Here is a 26,426-nt window from a genome sequence, read left to right as displayed (position 1 = left end):
AAAATCTTTGAGTACACCATGACAAATTCTCTGAAGACACGAAGGAAATTTCATGACAATCCTGGCATAATGACCAGTTCAAGACAATATTTATTTGTACATACCACCAACTTGGTTATGGAATTTACACACATAGGACTATTAAAACTTCCAGTTTCATATGTTACCATGTGATAATGAGGACAGGGTCGTTAATGATTATATCACTGATTTTCTTTAAAATAATTAGAATCCATTAAGGACTATAGTAAATTCCTAGTGTAAACTATCTAAATCAATATTCAGAATAACTCTGTAGTGTAGGCACAGTGAACATTCTTGTTCTAGTGAAGGAAACATGGCCTTAAATGTTGAACATTTTATCTCAGCCAATCTGTCATATTATATCTTTCCAGGATTTGACTCCAAGTTGTTTTGTATTGGCACTGACTTTACAACTATAGTACTTTCCCTTGTATCTAGATAGCTTCATATTTCCAGAATGAGATGTTAGCCAAATCTCAAAATATTTTCATAGCTTATTGTTCTAATTTTTGTTTTTATGTCTAATAATGAATGTTCTTTCCAAAGCAATTTTATGAGTAACTGCAATTTATTTGAGCAGGAAATGACATGTATTGAATTTCTTAGGTTTAGATACCACCATGTTCTGGATACTTTCTAAGTAAAATATTCATATCTTTAGTGAATATTGAAATAAACTTATACCTATGTAGAAATGGTGGTCTCTTCCTGAAAACATAAAAATATAAACTTCAGCTTCAAGTTTTATGCATTCCTGTGAAAATGAAATTTTCCACAGTTTTACCTTGGATGTGTTCACACTCTCTTGATGCACTGAAAATCCACACATCTGGTCAGATAAATAGAAAAGAAAATTGAGGTCTGGAAACAAATGAGAAAATAAACAATTTCCAGACAATGACATGACTTATTTTCTTAGAATGAGTGATACTGAGGTTGAAGATATTCATGGGTCCATATGTGGCTGTGTGTCTTACAGTCTTTTGAGAACTTGCTTAAGATACCCAGCTGTTGAGTTCTGCCACAGGTTACACTTATTCAATAAAGATGAGAAGAATTCAGAGCTTCTGAATTATTTAAATCACACTCAATCATATTCTGGCCCATATCCAAAATTAAGAGCCACTTCATAAATGAAATAAGTGCATTTTAGAGTATAAAAGGGTTTGTGCTTAATACTTCTGTTAGAGGTGGCTCCTGGCCATAGAAGAGATGTTCTTGTTGACATGAGTACAGGGGAGATATCTGTGTGGAAGTAAAGAAATATCTACAGCAACAATGAAACATACAATGGCTAATATGGGAGGTGCACAGGCATTTAAAGGTACAGAAACATCATTTCTCAATGTATCTTTGAGAGTATAGAAAACATTATTTCTTGAATTAGGAGGCCAAGTAAAGAAAATTGTCTGTACTAATATGGGCAGAATGTCTAATCCCTTTTATACAAAAGAAGGGCACACTCCTCTCTCTGTCTCTGTCTCTGTTTCTGTCTCTGTCTGTCTGTCTGTCTGTCTCTCTGTCTGTCTGTCTCTGTCTGTCTCTCTCTCTCTCTCTCTCTCTCTCTCTCTCTCTCTCTCTCTCTCTCTCTCTCTAGGGACTGGGGATCACTCTGATTTCTTTGCTTCTTGCATGGTTAGACTTGGATAAATACTATTCAGCTATTAAAAACAATGACTACATGAAATTCCTAGGCAAAGGGTGGAAATAGAAGCTATCATCCTGAGTAAGGTATTGCAGTCACAAAAGAACACACATGGTATGCACTCACTGATAAGCAGATACTAGCCCAAAAAGGTTGGAATCGCCATGAAACAATTCACAGACTTTATGAAGCTTAAAAAGAAAGAAGGCCAGAATGTGGATGCCTCAGTCCTTCTTAGAAGGGAGAACAGAACACTCATGGGAGGAAATAAAGGGACAAATAGAGAAGCAGGGATTGAAGGAAAGATCATTCAGAGACTGCCTTACCTGGAGATTCACCCTGTATGCAGTCCCAAATCCAAGCACTATTGCTGCTGCCAAGAAGTACTTACTGGCAGGAGCCAGATATGGATGCCTCCTCAAAGGCTCTGCCAGAACCATACTGATACAGAGAAGGATGCTTGCAATTAACCATCATATTGAACACGGGGACCCCAGTGAAGGAGCTAGAGAGAGGACCGAAGGACCTGAAAGGGTTTGCAAGGGAAGAACAACATTATCAATCAACCACATTCTCCACAGTGTCAAGAGACTAAACACCAACCAATGAGTAAAAATGGAGAGACCCATGGCTCCAGTTGCATATGTAGCAGAGGATGGCATTGTCTGGCATCAATGGGAGAGAGAACTTTGGTCCAGTGAAGACAAGTTTTCCCAGTGCTGGAGAATGCCAAGGCTCTTAGGTGGTAGAGTGTTTTTGGGAGAGGGAACACATTCATAAAGGCAAGGAGAGGGGGAGGGGAGATGGGAGTAGGAGGAAAGAGGAAAACATTTGAGATGTAAATACAGAAAATATTCAATAAAAAAGTAAAAAACAAAAAATCTTACACTGTGGGCCCCTTTTATTTTCTGGGTCTTAGGCTTAGACAAGAACTATATCACTGTCTATTTTATTCTTCTAGATGTTTAGTTTGCTAATTTAGTATTAATATTAAAATCCATCTCTTTTTTGAGTAAGGTATGAGTGGACTGAATCCATGCTGAAATATATATATATATATATATTTACAGTATAATATATACCATATATATTATTATATGTATGTGTATATATATATATATATATATATATATATATATATATATATATATTTCAGCGTAACATAGATCCATATTTCTGGTAGGCACTCAGCCTTCTTGGTATAGCAAGAATAAAGCTACTGTTCTTCCTTCCTTTGTCTTTAAGATTTCAAGCTGAAATCAACATAATGAAGTTCAATGACATTTTCAAATTCTTACATGAGCCAACTAACTCCTCATCAGGAGATTTCTACAGATCTATATTCACATATATTTTTTACTTGTTTGTTTTTCTGAAGAACACTCACAATAATAAGACCCAATCAATTTGAGCAGTAGTAAGAGCAAACAAAATAAAACAAAGAAATGAAAAACAAGCAGAACAGAAGACAAAGACTAATAGGTTACAATTGAGTGCTGTTCATGGAGTTGCCAGTTTGGTTCTTAATACTCTAGCTGTGTAGCTAAAAAGAGCCTGTAACTTCAACTCTAGGAGATCTGACAAGCCTTTCTGTCCTCTTTGGCACTTGCATTTATGTTCACATATCCACATAATACCTACATAGATACATATAATTAAAAATATAATAAAGCAATGGCATAAGTACTGGCTGGTTTTGTGTCAACTTGACAGAAGCTGGAGTTATCACAGAGAAAGGAGCCTCAGTTGAGGAAATGCCTCCATGAGATCCAGCTATAAGGCATTTTTCAACTAGTAAGCAAGGGGTGAGGAGCATTGTGAGTGGTGCCATCCCTGGGCTGCTAGACCTGGGTTCTATAAGAAAGCAAGCCAGTAAGTAACATCCCTCCATGGCTTCTGCATCAGCTCCTGCTTCCTGACCTGTTTAAGTTTCGGTCCTGACTTCCTCTGGTGATAAACAGCAATGTGGAAGTGTAAGCTGAATAAACCCTTACCTCCCCAACTTGCTTCTTGGTCTTGATGGTTTGTTCAGGAATACAAACCCTGACTAAGAATACATCAATGACAAATATACCAAAAGCAGCCTCCAGGAAGTCATCCATCTCTGTTTTGTATTAATTATAATTACTAATTAAATTATTTTACCAACTACAATATATATTCAATCTATGTTTATTTACTTAGTGAGAAATATTAAGTCAAATGATACATGATATTAGATTGCAAAATGTCACACAATTATAACTAATAATGCTTACCATTCTACACCTATATTCTTCCACAGATGTCTAGGTAATGAATGGATGGAGGAATTACCAGAAACATCTTGGATTTACTTTTACCTCATACAAATAAAAGCATAGGGCTTTGAGATTTGTATTATGATACACTTAAATATAATTTGGACTCACAGGTATGGGCAAGGGACACACATGTCAAGCAGAATGTTTTACCTCTTTTTTGTTCATTCATTTGGTTTATGATATCTGGCAAATTGGAACTCTACACAATTGTACTTAAGGATAGACTTGTCTTCACCCCATTGGTTAATTCAGTCTAAATCTAAGATTATTAAAATCCATATATTTCTAAAATGTGATATTAATGAACTAGATTCTTGGAGAAATTTATAGTTTTATAGTAATAGGTAACAAATTCCTTGTAGGCACTCAATGTTGTTTGCTAAAGCAGGGATGAAGCACCTGGTTCTGTCTTCATTTGTCTTCAGGATCTCAAACCAAAAGGAAATGGAACATATGAATTTCAACTAAATAATATTTACAGATAAAACTTTTTAAATGATTCATCACCAGAGAAGACAAATATTAAGAATCATTTACTTCTTCTCTAATATGACTATGTCATTCTACCCATCATAAGATAAACAGAATTTAAAATTTTTAATCTTCTACTAGAGTGGAAATTAAGTTTCTAAGTTGAAGTGTGATTGTTTTTATTTTAAAATTTTATTTTAATTTGTATTTATTGTGTCTTGCTTATGTGTATATCTGTGTACCACAGACATGCTTAATGCCCACAGAGCCAAGAAGAAGGCATTGGATCATCTGGTATTGGAGATACAGACAGTTGTACATTACTATTTGTGATAAGATAATCAAAGCAGGGTCATTTTGTAGGTTGGTGAGTACTTGTGACAACCAAACTATCTTTCTATTTCAGAAGCTTATTGATTATGATATTAAATTTCCTACATCTTGTCTCTTCCACAGGAGGCCAACATGTTGCTGATTTTGCTACCACCACATTTCTTGTGGTCCCTGTGAGATGTTCCAACACATTTTTCAAGTACTTTATACCACCATCACTGCCATGAAGGGTATGGGTGGAATATACTCATGTGGTATTGAGGAGAGCAGACACTGACGTCACTAAGAAGGCTGGAAAACGTAGGATGAGGTGGAACATGTGATCACCATTATACAGAATCTAAGACAGTACAGGATCCAAGAGTGGCTCATGACCAGAGAGAAGAATGTGAAGGATGGACCGTAGAGCCAAGTTCTAAGTTAGAGTCTACACAACAGGGTCAACAAAAACCATGAGTGACTGAAGAAAAATATGACCCATAAGGGGCTGCACCATTTTGCAAGTTCTTGTTTAAAGCCAGCACATTAAGACTTCTGACCTCTGGAGGTGCACTGTGGATGTGTCCAAGAGCAAATGAGTATCTAGCCTTAGCTGTTAATAAATAGTTTATATACCAATAAAATAATCCTACCTCTCATAAACAAAGCCACATAGAAACTTTAATAGTTTCTCTAATCACAGAGTATAAAGAGTATAAGTTTCTTAACTAATGAAAAGATATAGTTCTTAAACTGGCATTATTCTGTCATTTTAGTCATTTAGCCTTCCCCCCTCTCCTATAGGGGTTATGTTTAAAGGCCTCTGATGGTTTCCCAGATCCTCAAATAATAGAAAACTATGCATATATTTTGATCTTATACATATGGACCTATGATAAATTTTATTTTATAAATTAAGCTCAGTAAGTGATTACCTGCAATAGCTAAAATAAAATAATAATATAATTTGCTACAATAATTGTTAGATGAATGTGGTCTTTCTTTAATTGCATTCCACTGGTCCTATTTCTTTCTTGACTCATAATGTTTCTGTTCTGAGAAGAGGTGACTCATGTAGACTTTGGGAGTTCTGTGAGGCTATTGAGCATCATAAGAGTGAATGAGATGCAATAGCTACAAAGTGACTAACAATAGATGTCAGTTTATGGAAGTTATTATCCACAGATGTCATCTGAAGGAAACAATCAAGAAACAAGAAACATCCAGCATCATTTATGATAATAACAAGGTAAGCTCCAGATGATTGAGCAGAAAAAAGAATATATTAAAGAATGTTATGTAGGTTACAACATTTCCAGTCCCTTATGATTTGCTTATGAGCATAAACACAATGTACTACATTTCTTGTAGGAATTAACCTGGTGGTGGAGGAGGGCAGAGCAATAAGTGCAAGGGCTCAGTTCACCACCCCGGGAGTGGTGCATAGAAATGGAAAGAAAGGCTTGCAGACAAACACAGTAACTCCCGAAATGGTTACCACTGAGGAAAGAGAAAGATTGCACGCAGGATGGAAGTGTTCTATTAATATGGTCCTGGGTAAAATGCATAAAACATTTTCAAATGTAGTAAGATAAGAATGTAGAATATAATAAAATATTTGATTGATGGCATCAAAAATAGAAAAGGTGAGATAAAATCTGTGCATATGGGTACTCACTTGTTTTGAATCTGGTAAATGAGGCTTTTAGTTCAGTGAAAAAGTAGATATTTTAAGAAAGCATTCAGTTTGGCCTAATAAACAGCAAGCTGTCACAAAAAAATTCAATCAGCATGAAATAAAATCTCAACATGTATTTGAAGGATAAGAAAGGACACATGATTACGGTCTGACTTGCTATCTTGTATCCAGGATATAATAAAGCAATGATATTATGCTGATGGAAACTACATCTCCTGGTTGCCAAGGTCATCACAACTTAATCGCCTTGCATTTTTATCAGCAATTTATCAAATATGAATGCCCTCTGGGGAGAAATGTCTAAATACTCCAGCTCTGTATGTAAATTGTTTCTTGTGATTTGTAAACAAAATGAATTACCAACATCTTTATAAACTACGAGTAGAGTGCATATTTGAGGACCAGAGCCAAAAGGCAATGTTCATAATTAATAGCGATATCAAATAAATTGTACCCATATTGTAACTCCATCATTGTTTTGAATAAAATTGAATGTGTGACAGTTTTTAGGTTTGCTAATATTCAATTAAACTTTCTAAAATATGTGATGGAATATCTTACCAAAAGAAAAAAGATAAACGAAAATTAACTTCCTATAAAATGCTGCCTTTGGCTTCTTTTAATTGGAGTATAGAGTAATTCACCTCCAAATAGAATTTGTTTAAACATCAAAGAATATCTCAACAAAAAGGGTCTGAGCCAAAAGATAGGCTGTAAAATAGTATCTTCTAGATATGACAGGCTGCTTAACCCATGAAATCTCAAAAATATTGTTTCCTAGGTAAGATATACATAGTGACAATACTGGTTGAGATACCAACTCAAACAGGGAAAAGCCACAAGCTCCCACTCCTAAATGAGGAGTTACAGGCAAATAAAAGTTTTTGAGAGGAGAAGTGGTCTTCTGAAAAAAGTGCCCTGATCGATTATCTTTATCAAGTGAGTGGTCAGCCCTAAACACATGAGGACATGGAGGGAAAAAGGAGGGGCCATGTAAATGACATACTCATATAAAATTTTCACAAGCACGGAGTTTACATTAAAACCAAAACAGGGAATCTTCTCACTAAAGAGTTAGCTAACTATATTGTATTGCAAAGGTAAAAAGCACACAGGAAACTGTCAGGAGGGTTGTGTAATAAGAAAGCTGTGCCCTTGAATTTCAATCTAATACTCCCTGAAGACACAGGTCTTCCAGAGGTAAAGGAGGAGACATCTTCTACTGGGGAAAACAAAGTCCCTGGGAAAAAAGGGATTAAGACACTTACCACTTTCTTTCAATGCATTAATGATTTTCATTGCTGCTGTGGCAAAATACCCAAGAATTCAGGGCACAGTGTATCGTGATGGGGAAGACACGATAGAAGAGGGTGATGGTAACATGACTGGACATGTCATGTGCACAGTCAGGAAGTGGAGAGAGATGAATGAGGGTGCACGAATGCTTTAGCCCTTTCATTTGGTTCAAGGCTCCAGGTGTTGGAATGGGGTTGCCCATATTCACTGATGAATCTTCTCTATTCAGTTAAATATTTCTGAAAACACCTTCAGTGTTATAGGCAGAAATTTTTTCTTCATGAAGATTCTAAGAAGAATTAAACGAACAGGTACAATACACTTCTCCACTGAAACTCATTGACTATGCTGATTATACTTTTGCTTCTGTTCCTGAGGCTCAAGAGAATTCCTTATCCCTCATGACTTTTCTTAGTGATAGATGGTGAACAGGGAGTTGGTGGATGAAATTAACCTTTTCCTCCCCAAGTTGGTTTTGATACAAGTTTTATCACAGCAATGGAAAACAAACTAGTTTGTTGATCGAATGACATTTACTGGAAATAAATTTATTATGTTTACCTAAAAATTCTATTATCTGAAAATTATCTAGAGTTAATTAAATAAGAAAGTTTTTTCTTTCATAACCAGAAGATGACTATTTTAAGTGAGAAAATCTATTTTCATAGCTATCATTTTATTTTCTGAAATTAATTTTAGTTCGATGAGAATATGAGGTGTCATTTGAGGTTGACTATACAGTGAGATACCATTGGAGCCAATCCTGAGGTTGGTATAATTGCCTTGGTTAGCAAAGACAGAACTAATTTAATGGACAGAATCCATTAGCACATCTGAGATGATACTAGTAACATCATTGTATTCTAAGGACAAATAGCAAAATGTTAGTGTCTACTTAGCTTGCCCTGACATATCAAAACAGTATAGACAATGGACTAAAGGAATAACCTTATTACCTTCTGATCTAGAGGCCAAATATGTGAAGTAAAGCTGATAGCAATATGACTCAATATTAAAAGCACTAAAATCCCAATAAAAATGGATAAAGATATGAATATATACTTCTTCAAAAACTTATATAGATGACAGAAAAAAAAAACCCTCCAAAACCAAACCCAGGGGCAAATTTTTTCAGTATTAATTGTGTTGAGTGGCATGTAAATCAAAATCACATAAGATGCCTCTACATATTCCTGAGATGATTATACTGTATATAGTTTTATATGAGTCCTCAAACATGTTGTATTGCATTAAGCCACTGAGATATTTGAAACTGTTACTAACTTAACCCTAGCCTGACTACTTAAAGCCACTGTCATACTAATGACAAGCCCAAGTAAATCATTATATGTAAGTCATTTTAGAAGAAAGTTTAAATATGCTTAAATTAAACAGATACTATAATTGTGTTACAGTGGTGTTTAGGATAATGCTTACCATCACTGTCAACTTGCTGTGTTTGAAGTCACCTGGAACATCTCCAGAGATGTTAAAAATGAGAAGGAAAGACACACTAACTTCAGGCAGCAGCACCCTGGGATCTGAAACTGAAAACCTAACTGATGTGTTTTAATTCTTTTTTAACTCCTCTTTAATTCCTTTGGTAACCCAGATCACTGAAATATGTATCACTAAGGAGTAATGGGCAAAAGCTAATTTCATCATCCTGCCCTGTCATGATAGGATCTACCCTCAAACTGGGATTCCAAATAAGCCCTTCCTTCTTCAAAATTGGTTGATCATAGCAATGAAAAAATTCACTAATAAAGATAATTTTTAAAATAAAACAAAACAATTTTTTAATTTATGTTATCATGAAGAATATAAGTTAATCAGTAATAAAGCATACACAATGATACAATGGCATTCTCTCAAAACAATTGATGATGTCATTGCTCAGATGGTGCTATTAAAATTAAGGGATAAATGCTGGCAAGGCCACACATTAAGCAAGAATCTTTTTTTTTTTTCTGTATTTGTATTCTGGTTTTGTATTCTGTTTTGTCATATGGAGATTTTTTGTTGTTATTGATGTTGTTTTTGATTTATTTATGTTTATTGATACTCTATCACAGCTATGATATATGATCATTTTTGGTGCCATTCAGAAGATGAAAGAATAAAGAATATGTGTTATAAATGCAGAGTGAAATATAATTCATCCACAAAGAATAGTATTCCAAACTCTTCACCAAGGTTGATAGATTCACATGCTATTATGTTAAGTAAAACATGTCAGACAGAAAATTATTTTGCTGTTTCTTCATAATTGTGAACTGGAGCTACCCAGCCATTTCAGAAATATTAACCCAAAATTGTTCCTGTCTAAAGGAAGTGCATGGACAAAGAGTGGAGCAGAGATGACAGAAAGACCATCCAGAGACTGACCTACAATAGATCCATCCATTCCATTTGCAGACACCAAACCCAGACACTATTGCTGAGGTCAAGAAGTGCTTGCTGACAGGAGTCTGGAATAGCTGTCCCCTGGGAGGCTCTTCCAGAGCTTGACCAATACAGATGCAGATGATCACAGCTAGCTACCAGACTGAGCACAGGAACCCCAAGGCAGGAGTTAGGAGAAGGACTAAAGGAGCTGAAGGGGTTTACAGCCTCATAAGAAGAACAATGGTATCAACCAACCAGTACCCCTAGAGCTCCCAGGGACTAAACTACTAAACTACTAAATTACACATGGAGAGACCCGTGGCTCAAGCTACATATGTAGCAGATGATTGCCTTATCTGGCATCAATGAGAGGGGAGGCCCTTGGTTCTGTGGAGAACCCATTGTAGGAGAATGCTAGGGCAGTGAGGCAGGAATACGTAGGTGGCTGGGGGAGTTCCCTCAAAGAAGTAGGAGGACAAGAGGACAGGAGTGGAAAAGGGAGTTTTCCGAGGGGAAACTAGGAAGGGGGATAATATTTTAAATATAAATAAATAACATAATCTATAAAAATAGCAAGGAAGAAATGAACAAAACCAAAAATATCAGACTAAAATTACAATAAAGTTTGGGGATTTAGAAGGTAGTGTGTAAGTTGGGTAAAAAAGGCTGGATTTATTAAATTTATATTGCATGTTGGGGACTCTTTCTCAAAAATTAAAGGCAACTTAATACTCATTATGTTGCTGTTAGGAAGAATCTAAGCTACAGTATTCTAAATTTGTATTGAGTCCTAGACCACAAAGCAATAAATGAACTCTCTGTTGCATTTATTAGGAAGTCCATAAAGCTGTCATTTTGGAGGAAAACTTGGAATGTTCAAATGTTGTGCAGCTGAGTGAGTCTGAGCTGCAGTCTGCTCTGACACCTGTACCTAATGACAAGGCACAATTAATTAAAGCACTTGGGGCAGATTGGCTTGATGGGAGGCCTTTTGACAGGTTCCAAAATGAATGTTGAAATATAGAGCTCATGCATTATCCTACCTTCACATGTTGAGCCTATATTAAATATAAAATCACTATGTCTGGTATTAACTACAAGATACCATTGTAAAGTAAAGTGGCAATGCTGTGTGTAGGACCAGGTTTCTGGCTGATACAGAAGGCACAGACACTTAGTATAAGCAGATGGCTCAAACTCACAACACATGACATTAACAGTTCCTTTGCTTTTCACTTAACTCTCTCCATATTCCCTCATAGTATGTTCTTAAAGATCAATGAACTGAAACAAAAGCACGGGGCTGGCTTACAAATGGATTTGTATATTAGCATCTGGCAAAGCATAAATGTTACACAATAGCCTGATGTAGATAGTTGAAGGAGAAAACTCTTCTGTGTGTGCATATATATATATATATATATGAATTATTAATATGTTAATGTATTGCTAATGATTATACTTTAACTTACTGGGAAAATGTTATGAATAATACAATTTTCAATATTTGCAATGAGAAGGACTTTAAGAAGTATATGTACAGACCTAGTATGAATGTAAAAAGCTACGATTAGTAGGCTAGCATTGTATAAGGGGTACTTTAAGTAATCATAGGAATGGATAAATTGGGTCATCCTATGTACATAATTCAACCCTGTTTCCCAAAATCCCAATGTCTTCTCAAGGGGTCCATATACATATAAATAGAGAAATGGCACAGATATGGCATCAGAAAATACAAGCTTGTCCTCATTAAGGCTGATCTGGATACCAGCTGCCCACTTGCTAGTAGCTGTTACAGATAGTTTACATTTGACCTCTTTTCCACAGGTGGGAGGCAGTGGTTAATCTTCCTGGGATTACGAACATATGAACTTGCCTTCCTTGTTTGAAGTACTCATGCCAGAACCTCCATTAGTAGCTTTGCAAAACGCCTTATTTATATCCGTTTCTTCTGCATATGATTGTTTCCAAACAGTGAACTCATTTCACAATCTTTGAAAAGTATGAATGAGCTCATGAGCAAGAGATTCATTAGTCTCACCATAAACTCTACCCTCAGATGAAAATATTTTTTCGAGAACAGTATTGTGGTATTGTACAGGTTTAATTACATCTTAGAGTTCTATTGTAGTCTAATTTATGGTTCTAATTTCTTATTATCCAGGTATAAGTTTGGGAAACAAGTCCAACATAAGCACCTTTCAGTGATCTATTTAATAATGTTCTGTGTTGGTCAGTTTTCTATTACTGTAACAATATACTTAGTATAACAAATTTATGAAGAATTAAGTTTTATTTTATCTTATTGTTTTGCAGGTTTTAGTCCACCAGTAATAAGCCACGTTAGTTATGAGTTGATATAGCACAATGGACCATGTCATGACCCTCATGAAAGGGAGACACTTTCACTTGGGGCTAAACACTATAGGAAGAGAAGGAATGGGCAGAAATCCCACTATCCTTCTAGAGGCTTGTCATCAGTGACCGGACAGCCATGCATGAGGCCACATTTCCTAAAGATGTTGCTTCCTTCTGATAGAGCTATGGGCTGAAACCCAAATCCACACAAACCTTTGGGTAAAATCCAGGTCCAATCTGTTACATTCTGTCTGGTCTTTATCCCCAAAGGTTTATACTTACCTCATCATGAAAGTGTGATTCAGTCCATTCCCTGGAGTTACCAGACCTCAATAAAAACCCACAACCTATTGTGGAGACTTAGGGGAAAGTTGGGTGCAAGCACCTGTAAAAACAACAGAACGGAGCAAAACAAAAATGATGGAAAGTTCCTCCATCCAAGATATATGCCAGATTCCCTGTTACAAAAGGAGTAAGGGGAAAGAAAGGAGACAAGATACACAGTAAGAAAAACAATGTGGCAGGTATTTACTCTTGCTGCTACATGAAAACACAGGGTGTGGGCTTCCAAGGATTTGAACATGATATGAATGAAGAAGGGCAAAACATATAATATAGTTGTAAATTCCATTGCTTGGCTATGAGTTCAGGATGTTTCCCATACTGTCCTACCTACCTTCTGTAATAAAGCCTTGCCTTTATAAATCAGCCATGCCTCTCTAACCTTTAGCTCTTATGAAATTTTGTAAATGTAGATGTTAAGAAGTGATGTAATCTGATAATTTGTAGAAAGAAAGCTGGGTTGTAATTCTAACAGTGGCTATATTATTCAAGTTACAAAGTTATTACTGAGCTGATTTAAAGCCTTCTCTTGTTCCTCTTGTTTTGTGGTTGGTAGAAGATTACCACAGATGAAAGACTCAGTACTCAGGAAAAATCATCTCTTTTTTTAAACACTGATGCATGCTTCAAACATCCTCTAAGAATGCGTTCTGTTGTTAACAAATCGAGCTTTCTCAAAGAAGGAAGAATGCAGGGACTCTTCTTTAAAAAGAGGATTAATAATGGTTCTTAACCGCAGTTGAGTATGTGGGAATTGTTCACCCTAAGTTTTGTAGCCTTATTCCATCTTTGTCAATGCCTTCACTTCCTGCAATCAACAGTACAACTGACTTTTTATCCTCATGTATGATTTGCCAAGAGTGAAAAGTCTTGGTGAGTTTATCCTGGGGAGCAGCATGTTTTCTCTGCAATTTCCAAAACCAAAAGATTGTTAGAAATCTGTATTGTTATTTTGTGAGTGTAAAGATGTGTACATCTACTTGTGTACTGCTGTGAGCATGACATGGTACACTATTGGAGATCAGAGACAACATTGTATAGAGTTAGTTCTGTTCCATTCCCTTTAGTTTTTAGCTTAGTGGTTGGAACTCAGGTTGTCATGCTTTGACAGCACATGCTTTTGCCTACTGAGCCATTTTGCTGTGGCTCAGGTATCAGCTTGCAGCTCTTGCTGCTTCTTGTACATTGGAGAGGAAGCACCAATGACCCGAGCCTACACGTTCTATCACTTTTTCTGTGCAGGTCTGTTCATGTGCCAGGGAAAGTGGGTTTTCCACTGCAATTTGAGTAAACATTGCAACGGTCACAGTGAATAGTCATGGGAAACTACTCTGACCTCTTCTGCAGTCTTTTATTAGACTGACACTTTATTCTCAGCAACTACATGTAATCATTAATGTAATGCTGGCATTACTGTAAATCAATGACCAGCAATGCTTACTCACTAAGATATATATTTCACCTCTGATGCTTAGCTTAAAATTTCCATCTTTGGATAACCTTGATACACCAATAATGCCAGTTACTGTAGATTTATGTTGTCAATACATTATTGGACAGAGAGGCGAGGTGAGAAAATGGAGAGGAAACTGAAGAGCAGGAGTTGGGGAGTTAAAACAGAAAAGGAGGAGTCAAGGAGAGGAGATGGAGGAGAAAGAGCATGATCAGGAGGCCTGGAAAATGGCAAGTTATAAGGGATCACTTCGGAGGGGAATAGGGAGTATAGCGGTAGATCTGCCCAACATAGGCCAGCAGCTTGTGTTCCTAATTACTGAGTTGTGTTTTCATTGAATGGGTTTATTTGAGTTGAAGAGGATATTGCAACAAGTTACTTTAAGTCAAAATAGCAAACAGTATTCTAAATATTGAAAACAAGCCTAATTTGCCCAAAGAATGGAGTTGAGTAAACAATAGAAGCAAACTTACAGGAAGGCTTAAAAGACAACATCAGGTGAGCCTTTTGAGCACTACTGTACGAGAGGAACCTACATCATCTCCAGAAATTTTCAGAAACCTATGCCATCTTCAGGAAATTGGAACCACAGGAAATTAGAATTGTTGAAGTAGTTGATTCTAGAGATACCAGGGGTCCTGCTTAATATTTGTTTGTTTATTTTGTCATATTCAACCTGAAGTTACAAGCCAGCTAAGGAGTCTGGAGGATGCAGTTTTAGGATATATGACATGAGTTCGATGAGACACAGAGCAGGGGAAAAGTAGGGATGCATCTGAGCTTAAACAATCCATGTGGTGACAAGTGTTAATGGACTGTACTGGATGTTGCTTCCCTTAGATGCAGTTTAAGAGCTCGTTTTTGGTTTTTTTTTTTTTTTCTTCTTTTTTTTTTGTTGTTGTTGTTTTAAGCTGGGTGGCTCAGTTTATTAAAAATCTTGGAACAGGGAATTTAAGCTCAGAAGAATAACAGTGTGGTGACATTTGGAGAGTGGCGTGTCATACAAAGTTGAAGGTTGACTTAGCATCTGAAAGGGCTATAGGTGCCCCGAGTCTCAAGTCTTAGACTTTAATACCACTCTGTCTTTTCCATTTGTTTTTTTGTTTTTTTGTTTTGTTTTGTTTTGGTTTGGTTTTGTTTTTTTTTTCTGTTTTTTTTTTTTTTTTTTACTAATAGCATTTTCAAATATATCTAAAATAACAGAATAATATGACACATGATGGTGCTATTAACCTCCCCCTACTTGGCAGGTCTCTGCCAACTGTGTTCAATCAGTTAATGTGCACACTTTCACTCATTCCTCATATGTGAACATATGTGTGTGTGTGTGTGTGTGTGTGTGTGTGTGTGTGTGTGTGTGTGTGTATGTATGAAAGCATTTAATTCATTTTGGACTCAGAGTTCCAGAGAGCTAGAGTCTGTGTCCATCATGGTGAGGAGCATGGCAGCAGCTCCATGAGAAGTTCATGATCAGCCTGGTGATGGAGCAGGAACTGAGAACTCACATCTGGTCCACAACACCAAGGGCACAGAGCTGGAAACATACAAACCATGACATACCTCCTCCAATGAGGCCACACCTCCTAATCCTTCTCAAAACATTTCCCATCAACAGTGGGTCAAAAGAGCTCATTTCTTAATACTTGTCAGACCAGAAAAGATGAGGTCTCAGTAGAGATATTTGAGTTGTTCCTTCCCAATGTGGTATGAATTTTATTCAGGATTGGTTATCAAAAAACAAGGTAGCAACCCCAAACAATATGAGAAAGTTTAAGATTTATTACTTCTAACCAGGTGGACAAATTTAATTCAAGCAAAGCCAAACTCTCATTGGTTCTTAAATATGCACTCAGGGGTTCCCCATTCAATATTTCCTTTTCTAGCATTTTTTGCAAGGCCTTGTGAATTCAGGTTCCAACCAAAACTCTCGGTTATAGGGGATGATATAGAACTCATTCTTCATAGTCAGATGGCATAAAAATCCTACATGAATGACATTGGAGAATAAGTGAATAAACTATGCAGGTCTTCCATCAAAACTAATAAAGAAGAGATTAGGGCAACTAATTGACAGACTCCTTATTCTAACTCTCAGATATATACTGTTATTGCTGCCTGGGTTTGTGGGAATAAATATAAAAAACACACAGTGGGTGACACCAGCAGGGCACAGCTGTTCCAGGCTCAAAGTAAGCACTTCGAGACCTCAGCAATAGTGACTGATTTGGTGGCAGCAGATGAGATGGATCCCCAGGTGGGGCAGTCTCTCGATGGCATTTTCTTCAGTCTCTGCTCCACACTTTGTCTCTGCACTTCCTCCCTTGAGTATTTTGTTCCTTTTCTAAAAAGGACCGAAGCATCTACACTTTGGTCTTCCCTCTTCTTGAGCTTCATGTGGTCTGTGGATTGTATCTTGTGTATTCCAAGGATTTGGGATAATATCCACTTATCAATGAGTGAATACCATGGGTGTGTGTTCTTTTGTGACTGTGTTATCTCACCCAGGGAGAATTTTTTAGGCAGATGGATAGAATTAGAAAATCTCTCTCTCTCTCTCTCTCTCTCTCTCTCTCTCTCTCTCTCTCTCTCTCTCTCTGTGTGTGTGTGTGTGTGTGTGTGTGTGTCTGTCTGTCTGTCTGTCTGTCTCTCAACTACTCATCAGGATCATTTCCCTGGTCACACATCAATTTTAAGTCAGACACCTGAGTGTCCGTGATATCTTATATATGTAGAGAATGGCCATGCATAAGAATAGCAATTTAATGTTATTTTTCATCCTTTAAAATTTTTTTCAAATTATCACTTTATCTATTTATGCATAAGGCATTTTAATCTTTTCAAAGAACAAATCAGAATAAATGCTAAATATCTGAAAACTTTTCTTTAATACCTTGTACGTTCGACCCGGGGCTGTAGGGAAATTCTTTTTCATCTGAAGACTAGCAGGATTTGCCTCACACTGTAGTACACAAAAGAATATTATTATTCACTGTTTTCTCCTGACACTGTTTATTTTCTTTTATTTGTTTTGGTTCATTGATTGTCACTTGGTAGTTTCTCCTAGCATATTTCTAGTTCTAATTCTACTTTTAAAATATGTATTCTCTTTTTATTTTTCACTAATGTATAATAATGATGTATATTTCTCATAGACTCCCAGTGTCATACATTTTCTTTTCCTAAGTTTATACTGTCAGCTCTTTTCAAGACTCCAAACTCTTACTGGTCTTTATTTGCTTTTCCTACACAACCTCCAAAGATCTCAGCTCACACCTTCAGTATAAATAAGTTCATGTTCTGTTTATAGATCTATTTCTCTACCACTCTCAGGAGGCCAGGACTGAAACTTTTATCAGTGCTTGGGTCAGGGTTTTTCTCAGAGCCTGGCACATAGAAGGATTTAACAACTCTTTAATTTAGTAGACTGGCTGTAAGAATAAACATAGTGCTCACAAGAACAGCAGCATGAAGGTGCTAGGCAGAAAATGCCACTCTATACCAAATCCAGATTTAGTACTATAGTAGTCAATTAGTATGAAGATCGATTTAGAACTAAGTTAGTAGATGTTTTCTACATATAGTAACAAATTGTATATGTCAGTGTGGGTTTTTCTATTTGACTAAAATAGAAGCTGGTTATTTTCTTTATGTAAGAAGGCGACAATCTATTTTGTGATGAGCCTGAAAAAATTACAAACTTTTTTGTCCTTATTTCATGAATCAGTAGTAATGATTAAATACAGTAGGTATATAATAAGCATTTCTTGATTTATTAAAAATATCTATTGTGGTGGTTTGAAAAACATTGCCTTCGTAGGCTCATAATAATTGCGGCAATTAAGAGGTGTAACCTTGTTGGAGTAGGTATGGCATTGTTGTGGGAAGTATGTCACTAATTGTGAGCTTTGAAGATCTCAGAGGTTCAAACTAGGTCTAGTGTGTTCGTCTGCCTGCTCTCTGCTGATTAGGGTGTAGAACTCTCAGCTACCTGTTCAGCATCATTTCTGTCTGCATGCTGTCATGATTCCTACCATGATAACAATGGACTAAACCTCTGAAGTGTAAGTCAAACCCAATTAATTATCTTGATATAAGTTGCATGGCTATCTTGTCTCTTCAGAGCAATAGAAACCCTAAGACACCCCACCCATTCAAAATATTTTTAAAAGATTGCAATTTATGAAATATTTAACAAATATAGTAACAGATAAGATAGGCAGGATAACAAATAATACTAGCAAAATAAAACTAAAAATATCTGAGATGATATTTCAGAGGTAGAATATCTGCATAGAATATACAAGATTTTGGATTTTTACACACACCAAATACACATATACACAAATGTGAATATACAGACAGAATAAAATCAAGAAAATTATGTAACTAAAATCAACTTCTTAGGCTTTATTAATCAGAATGTGAATTACTGTAATGGTATCTGATCCTGTCTTATTTATGCGAATAACCAGTTATAAATTCTTTATATGAACTATATTTTTAGGCCCTAAAGTAAAACAAACCTATAAGGGAAAGTGTCTCTTTTTTTCTGCATAAGGAAATTGAAATTATTTCAAATTATATGTTTCCTGGCCTTGACTGATTAAAATGCAAGCATTTTAATTTCCTGATCACAATCTTTTCACTACATAGTGATAAAACTCAAAGTGTAATTTGATTTACATATTTCTAGGCACTGTTAATGTACTATATGCAAAATTTAGCTCTTTTATGTGTATGAACAATTTGATCACATTCAAGAAACATCATTTCATTTGAAATATGTTGAATATATATGCAAAAGTATTACTTTATATAAATTGGGCTTATGCACTACAGAAAATCCATTTCTACTGGAAAACAGGGTCCAGTTCCTCCAGGTTTTCTACAAGAAGATACTGAACACATATCACATTCACAGGAAAGTGAGGCACAGGAAGCATCTTGTCCTCAACATTTGTCAGTGGTTAAACATATGTTTGTGTTTTCCTTCCTGGGGTAGGATCTATCAGGACATTTGTAATGTTTTATTTCACACTAAAAGTTAATCATAATTCTATTTCAGCTCACAGCTGTGCTATACAGTTTTAAACTGGTGATAATCATGGAGTAGGTATGTGCGTTAGCAAATTTGACTATTATATGCAATTGATTTGACAAATGGTGTTTAATAATTTCTCTAAAAATACTACTTGCTGAGTCACATTATTTTTATAATTATATGCTATTATATTGATAGCATAAATCTATAACAGAGTATAAATCACAGCTTGACTTTCCTTAATAATAGTAATAATAAACTTATCAACCATATTGTTTGATTTAATGTTTTCTTATTCTCTCACCTCTTCATGCTAAATTTTATATCTAGCTCTCTTTATAAGATTATTTCTTTTTTTTTTCTGAATTCAATCTTAGGAGCTTTAAGCTTGAGTTTAGCTGCTTGTGGAATATATGTCTTTATTTTCTATTAAACCATGAGAGAAAGCAATTTTACCATAAACTTGGGAAAGAAAAGAATCACAGAATCAAGTGTTGCAAGGGAAGGATAAATTTTAAAGCCGTTTATTATTTTGAACAGAAGAGAGAACAGGTCTCCATATTCTTAACTTAGTGATGGTAAACCTAAAGGACATGTGTAATGTGTTGAAGTATTTTGTGAAAGACTCAGCCCATTTTCTGTGGTATTAATATAAGAGATTGCTTGACTGGTTCACGTTCCTGATTACTGAAAAGTACAGTTGTGTGGGTCTCAGCTGGGACTCTAAATGGCAGTTACCCTCTTCCCTGCTTTTCAACATTGTAAAATATTTTAATGAATGCTAAGCCCACAAAGAGCATATTAATATTTATAAATAAAATAAAAATGATAAGACAATGTAATTTTCAAACATTTAGATGTTGTGCATCTTACACGTCACTCATAAACCTGATTGTCTTATCTTATGCTATTAAAATTTTGTTAATTCTTTAGGAGTTTTATATAGCATGTTTTGATAATATTCACACCCTCTCCTCCAATACTTCTTTATCCACAGAACTTCTTGCACTTTTAAAATTGTGCAGCTCAACTATATTTTATTGTGCTGTCTTCCAGTGGACCATGGTCAACTAACCAGGGGCTACACACTTACAAAATAGCAATGCTCCTTTCCTAACAGGTGACAATTCACATTACCTCCATGGCCAACAATAAGAGTTTGTACCCACTCCCATTGCCATGCTGGGATTGGGTATAGCTTTGTTTTGCACGTTTTGTGCAATCTGTCAAAACTACTTTGAATTCATATGTGCAATTGTCCTGCTGTGTCCAAAACCACTGTTTCCTTACAACAACCCACCATAAAAAGAACCTATGAGAGATCATTTGTCAAAGTGCAATCAAGTTGCTGCAAAAGGCAGCAGTATTTTGGAGATCCCAATACCATGAGATGGCCACCAAGAACAGCAGCATCAGTGGAGTACAGGCAGCTGGAGCCTAGAAGACAAACTGTGGGCTACAAAGGGCAGAGCTGGAGAAGTGACCCAAGCCCTTGGAGGAGCCCTAAGGATTGTGGGCTGATCACAGACATTGGAGGTTTGATTTTGCTTTGATTGTGACTATGACCAGATATTTTTACCTCTTGAAGTAAGAAAGTATTTTAGTGGACACGCAGTTAAGAGACTTTGAATTGTAAAAAGACTGAATTTCAAAAGAGATTGGGTATTTTAAAGAGATTGAAATTATAATATGTAAGAATTTATACAGACCGTGGGACATTTAAAGTTATTTAGATCTAGGGGATGGATAAGAAAGTAAGGGTTGAGGCTTAATACTGATGTGTTTGTGTGTCAAGTTGACAAGGGGTCAGTTATACTAGCTGGTTTTGTGTGTCAACTTGACAGTTATCACACAGAAAAGAGCTTCAGTTGAGGAAATGCCTCCATGAGATCCAGCTGTAAGGCATTCTCTCAATTACTGTGGGAGGACCCAGCCCATTATGGATGGTGCCATCCCTGGGCTGGTAGTCCTGGGTTCTAGAAAAATGTTAGTTGAGCAATCCAGGGGAAGTAAGCCAGTAAGCAGTACCCCTCCATGTCTTCTGTATCAACCTCTGCTTCCAAATTCCTCACCTGTGTGCATTTCTGTCATGACTTCTGTTAGTTAGGAACAGCAATGTGGAAGAATAAGCTAAATAAACCCTTTTCTTCCCACGTTGCTTTTTGGTCATGATGTTTTGTGCAGGAATGAAAATCCTGACTAAGACAGTAGTAGATCTTCCCTTAGGCTCTGTGTAGCCATTAGTTCTTGATCAGGTGACAGGTATGGATTCTATACTGTAGAGTGGGATTAAAATCCAATAAAAATATTTAGTTATTCCCATGATGTTTATGCCAGTGGGTAAATCTTGCAAAGTGGCATTTCTTGGCAGCCCTGTCTCTCATAGTTTGTAGAATCCATAAGATTTTGATGGCAAATCATATTTACTCCTCTGATAGTATGCATAGTATCTCCCAGCACTACAATAGCGAGACAACAGAGATGAAGCTTCCAGGTCAGTGGCAGTTTGACTTCTCTACGTTCTATAACTCCAATATATGGTGTCATCAGCAGTAGGGTCTTAACTTCAAATCTGGTTTTTCATGTTAGTATTTTTATCTTCACTTACTAACAGAAATTCAAATTTAGAAAAAAAACAAGTATTTTCAATAATGCATTTCTCTAGGACATCTGGAAATTAGTTAGAAATTGTCCTACTTAATTAAATGTATGGTTTCATAGCATACATCCTGTTATTCAATAAAGAATATTTTTCTTTTGTTTGTTTCACACTTGATAAGAGATTTATTTCAAAAATATACTTATTTTAACAAATATATTCTATTATATCTTCTTGTTTATGCCACTTATATTTTAATTTAGTAAATTTGTGGTCCATGTATTTTAGGGTTCTACACATACATGCTGTAGACTATCACATGTTATTATAAAACTAAGAATGTAATGTTGAAAAATGCACAGCATTATGTTCTACAAGTATTTTAGCCTCTTTTGGTTTGTTTCATTTTATTAATTCTATCTTGATATTTACTATTAGGATGAGATTAAATCTTTTTTTAATTTGCCTCATGTCTGCTTTTTCTTGCCAACTGCAATTTCTGTGTTTATCTTATTAAATATGAAATACAACATTAAATACATCATTTTTGTCATTGTAGCAGAAATATAATAGATAACTTATCTTTTTAAAACTAATGAGTTCTACTTGAATTAGTATGACATACTTTTGATTAATGTAAAATAATTATTACAAGTGAATAAACTTTGTTATAAGACTGCTTCAGTATCCTCCTTTAGATAATTTTATTATGTATGAATATATAAGCTAATATACATAATAATATAAATTTATATTGAATAAATATGAAAATATACCCGTATTAGTACATAAGATCAATGTTCACCTTATATAACTTTAGGTATACAGTTGTACACTTAATATTGTATTCAATTTACTTTTAAATTATGCAAATAAAAGAATGATACATATTTGCATTATTTTTGCGATTATATATATGATCAACTTTAATGAAATTTTCTCTTTGTTCCTTTAGACCTACATTTCTTTCTTTGGAAAAGTATAATAGTTTATTAAGATACAGAAAAAAAGGTTGTGAACATAGCATGTTATTTCTAAGGGCACAGCAGTGGCATGCATATCTTGGTAGTAACCAACTACTCTCTTTGAACTTAAGACCTACTCAACAAGAAGAAGATAATGCTTGGTACTAGAAACCTAGCCAACTACTCAGGGTTTCTAAAGACAGAAACCTTAGAGGACATCATGCAACAACTTTTCAAACCAGCATAATCCCTAACTACCTTCTAATAATACTATATATCTGTTCTTATACCTACAATTTTCTACTCTCCTTAGCAAAGGAACTTCTCTTTGCAACAGACTGAAACCATTACAGAAAACCCTAACCAAGCAAGGCATAGGGTTATGAAGTCTGGTCCCATATGATACATCTACAAAGTTCTCCTGTTCTTTAGGATCATTTTGGAAGAGAGGGAGAAAGGTGAGTAAGAACCAGAGACACAGAAAATTTGCTTTTCTATATTATTTGCTAGAAATATCTGAGGCTTTGCCCTTGAAATCTCTCCAATATGGCTGCCTAAGAATGATCTTAATAAGGACAACACCAATCAACATGCTAATATAAAAAAGATAAAGTTCATGAAACCTCAACCTAAGGCAAAAAACTACTAAGCAACTGTCTAATGCTTAGGATGAGAGAAAGTGTCCCAGGAAAGAGCATACAAATTGATCAGTCCTGAAAGTATGCACATATTCCTAACATTATATAGACTGAGCATACTGTATCTAGGTACATGTGTATGTGTGTGTGTGTGTGTATGTGTGTGTGTGTGTGTGTATGTGTGTACGCGCACACACACACACTCATATGAAAGAAAAAAAGACCATGAATGTGAAAGAGATTAAGATGAGGTATGTGAGATGGTTTGAAAGGAGAAAATTGTGTGCATAAATGATATATTGTAAAAATACTTAATTATTGAGAAATAGAAAGAAAAGAAGGTTATTTGCAGAAATAGAATGAGTTAATTATCATGCACCTACCTCATTAAAATTGTAGCTATGATAACATAATACAGGATAATGTCTTAATTCTCAAAATAAAATTCTGAGAGTATCAAAGCTAGAATGACAACAGAATAATCTATCCACTATTGGAAAGCAGTCCTTTTATTTTAAAAGGGAAGTCAATTTATAGTCTTGTAGGTTCTCTGCAATGTCACCAGTTTGTAGTAAATAGAACTCAGAGAGTCAGAAGGTGAAGTTCAGATGAGCCTGGATCCCCACTGCCCATGTGGCTTTCATATTCCTCCAAATTTATATATTCAAAATTTATCCTTAGTACCTAAGAATATGAAATTATTTGGAGAAAATGATCTTATATATTCAGTATGTTAGTGCAGTTAATCATCTCGGCTCTATTGTAATAACTGATTCTGCATAGAAAGAATAGTTTGGCTGCAGAGACAAAGAATGCAATTCAAAACATGAAAGCAGAGATTACGACAATGTACATGTAAGCCAAGAGATGCCAAAAATTGTCAGAAACTAGGAATCACACATGGAACAGATTTTCATTCCCAACTTTTAAAAGGAGCCTTGGTTGCCACTGCAGAGCTTCAGAATTCCATCCAATGACACTGTGAGATGATGATTTCTACTATTCCAAGAACTCAGGTCATGAGACATTTTCCCCAGTAGCCTTAGAAAATGAATAATCATACCATTCAACAAGGCCAGTACCTCCCCACCTCGCAGAAGCAGTCTATTTTTGGCTCTTGCCATATTCTTTTCGTTACAATGTTTATCATTGTCCAGAAATTATGATAAATTAAAATCTGATTCTTGAATATAATTATTTGATGTATTATTCTTAGTTCACTACCTGGTCAAATCCATACAGAAAACAAAATAAAACAAAAAGACATAACAAACAAGCAAAAAAACAGTACATCAGGTCTAGAAGCTGGGTAGTCAGCAAACAGGAACAAATGGTAAGAATGAGTTTGTCCATAAGATCATTTCGGTTAATGGCTGCTTATTGGTGTGAGGGCTTATATGGCTGAATCTACTAATAACATTCCTTTTTCATTTTCAGGGTTCGTAGTCAGCAAAATATAAAGCATTACATTTGACTATTCACTGTTTTTTGAATGAAAGAATGATCACAGACTCACATCTACAGAATTTCATGGAAAGAAAAAAGGACTTGATATTTTTTCAGGTACTTGTGAGAAGTAACATTGACAATAAGTTCTGTCAAAGGGTTATTAGGATAGGCTTCCATAATGTGAAAACTGATTGGCACTTTCTAAAAGGGTTGGTGAAAGCATGTATGTAAAATGGGTAGATACCAATGAAGCATTTCTTGTGTTCAATAGTAAAATCTAATACGAACTACAGAATATAGCCTAGGCAAAATAGTTAATATATAGATGTTTCAGAAGTCAAGGACCCTTATTATCTTAGATATTAGCTGAAATTAAAGTGATCATAAAAACATTACTGAGTTGAAGTTTTAAGTACTATTCATAACTGCATTTCCACTTTCATGAGTGTGATTACATTTACTCATAAGATTTTATATTTATGCATTTGCATTTATATAAGGCATTTTCATTGTTATCCATTTTATTATATTGAATATAAATGCATTAATATGGTTTAGTACCTTATTCAGTGTTTTGATTATGGATATCTATATATCCAGATAAGAAGAGAGATATTGTTGTAAATGGACCCAGAGGAAAAATAAAATTAACACTGAGATTCATGCATAGCATATCAGACTCTATGTCTCCTCTTCCACACAGAGTAAATAAGGAATGCATAGGGCTAGATTAGAATAACATATACACATAACTGACAGGAAAAGAGATGTATTTCCACAGATTCACTGCTGGGTTATCAGTTTTAACCAGACAGCACCACAATTTAGGATTCAGTGCATTGTTAGGAAATACATTCCCCAGAAGTTCTTCCTTGTTTGATATAAAAATTGGCTTTTCTAGTGAGAGGACAGAGACCAATGTTTAAAAGTCAGAAGGGAAAGAGAAACCAAACATCACCAATCAATAGGAGAGATGAGATGCACACTAAGGACTTTGCTGTTAATAGCTGATGTTGCAGGTGCAGCCTTCAGTGGACCTTAATACACATACTTGAGTGATCCCAAGGCTCATCAGCCCACTTGTCTGTAGAGTGTCTCTTCTTGGATGGCTGGGCACAGCCATTTGCTGTAGCTGTTCAGGATGGTGAGAGAGAACTGTACTGCATTTGCATAGCCTGGGAAAAATCTTACTCAACACTCAAAGTACGGCCTCTACTGAATGAATTTGGTTTTCCTACCAAGAGGCAGTCAAAATATCATAAGTAAGGCTGTAATAACTCAGTGATTATCTGAAGTTTGTTTCGTTAATTAATTAGGCTACTATGATGATTTTACATTTAATTGTACTATCTACTTAAGAATTATAATGTCTGTGTAATTTGCAGTTAAGTTTTATATTGTGACTTGTGGAAGATAATTGTTTTGCAGTAAGTGGGTGAA

This window comes from Micromys minutus (genome assembly GCF_963924665.1).
Source record: "Micromys minutus genome assembly, chromosome: 7".
In the NCBI taxonomy this organism is placed as follows: Eukaryota; Metazoa; Chordata; class Mammalia; order Rodentia; family Muridae; genus Micromys; species Micromys minutus.
This window is presented reverse-complemented; position numbering follows the sequence as displayed.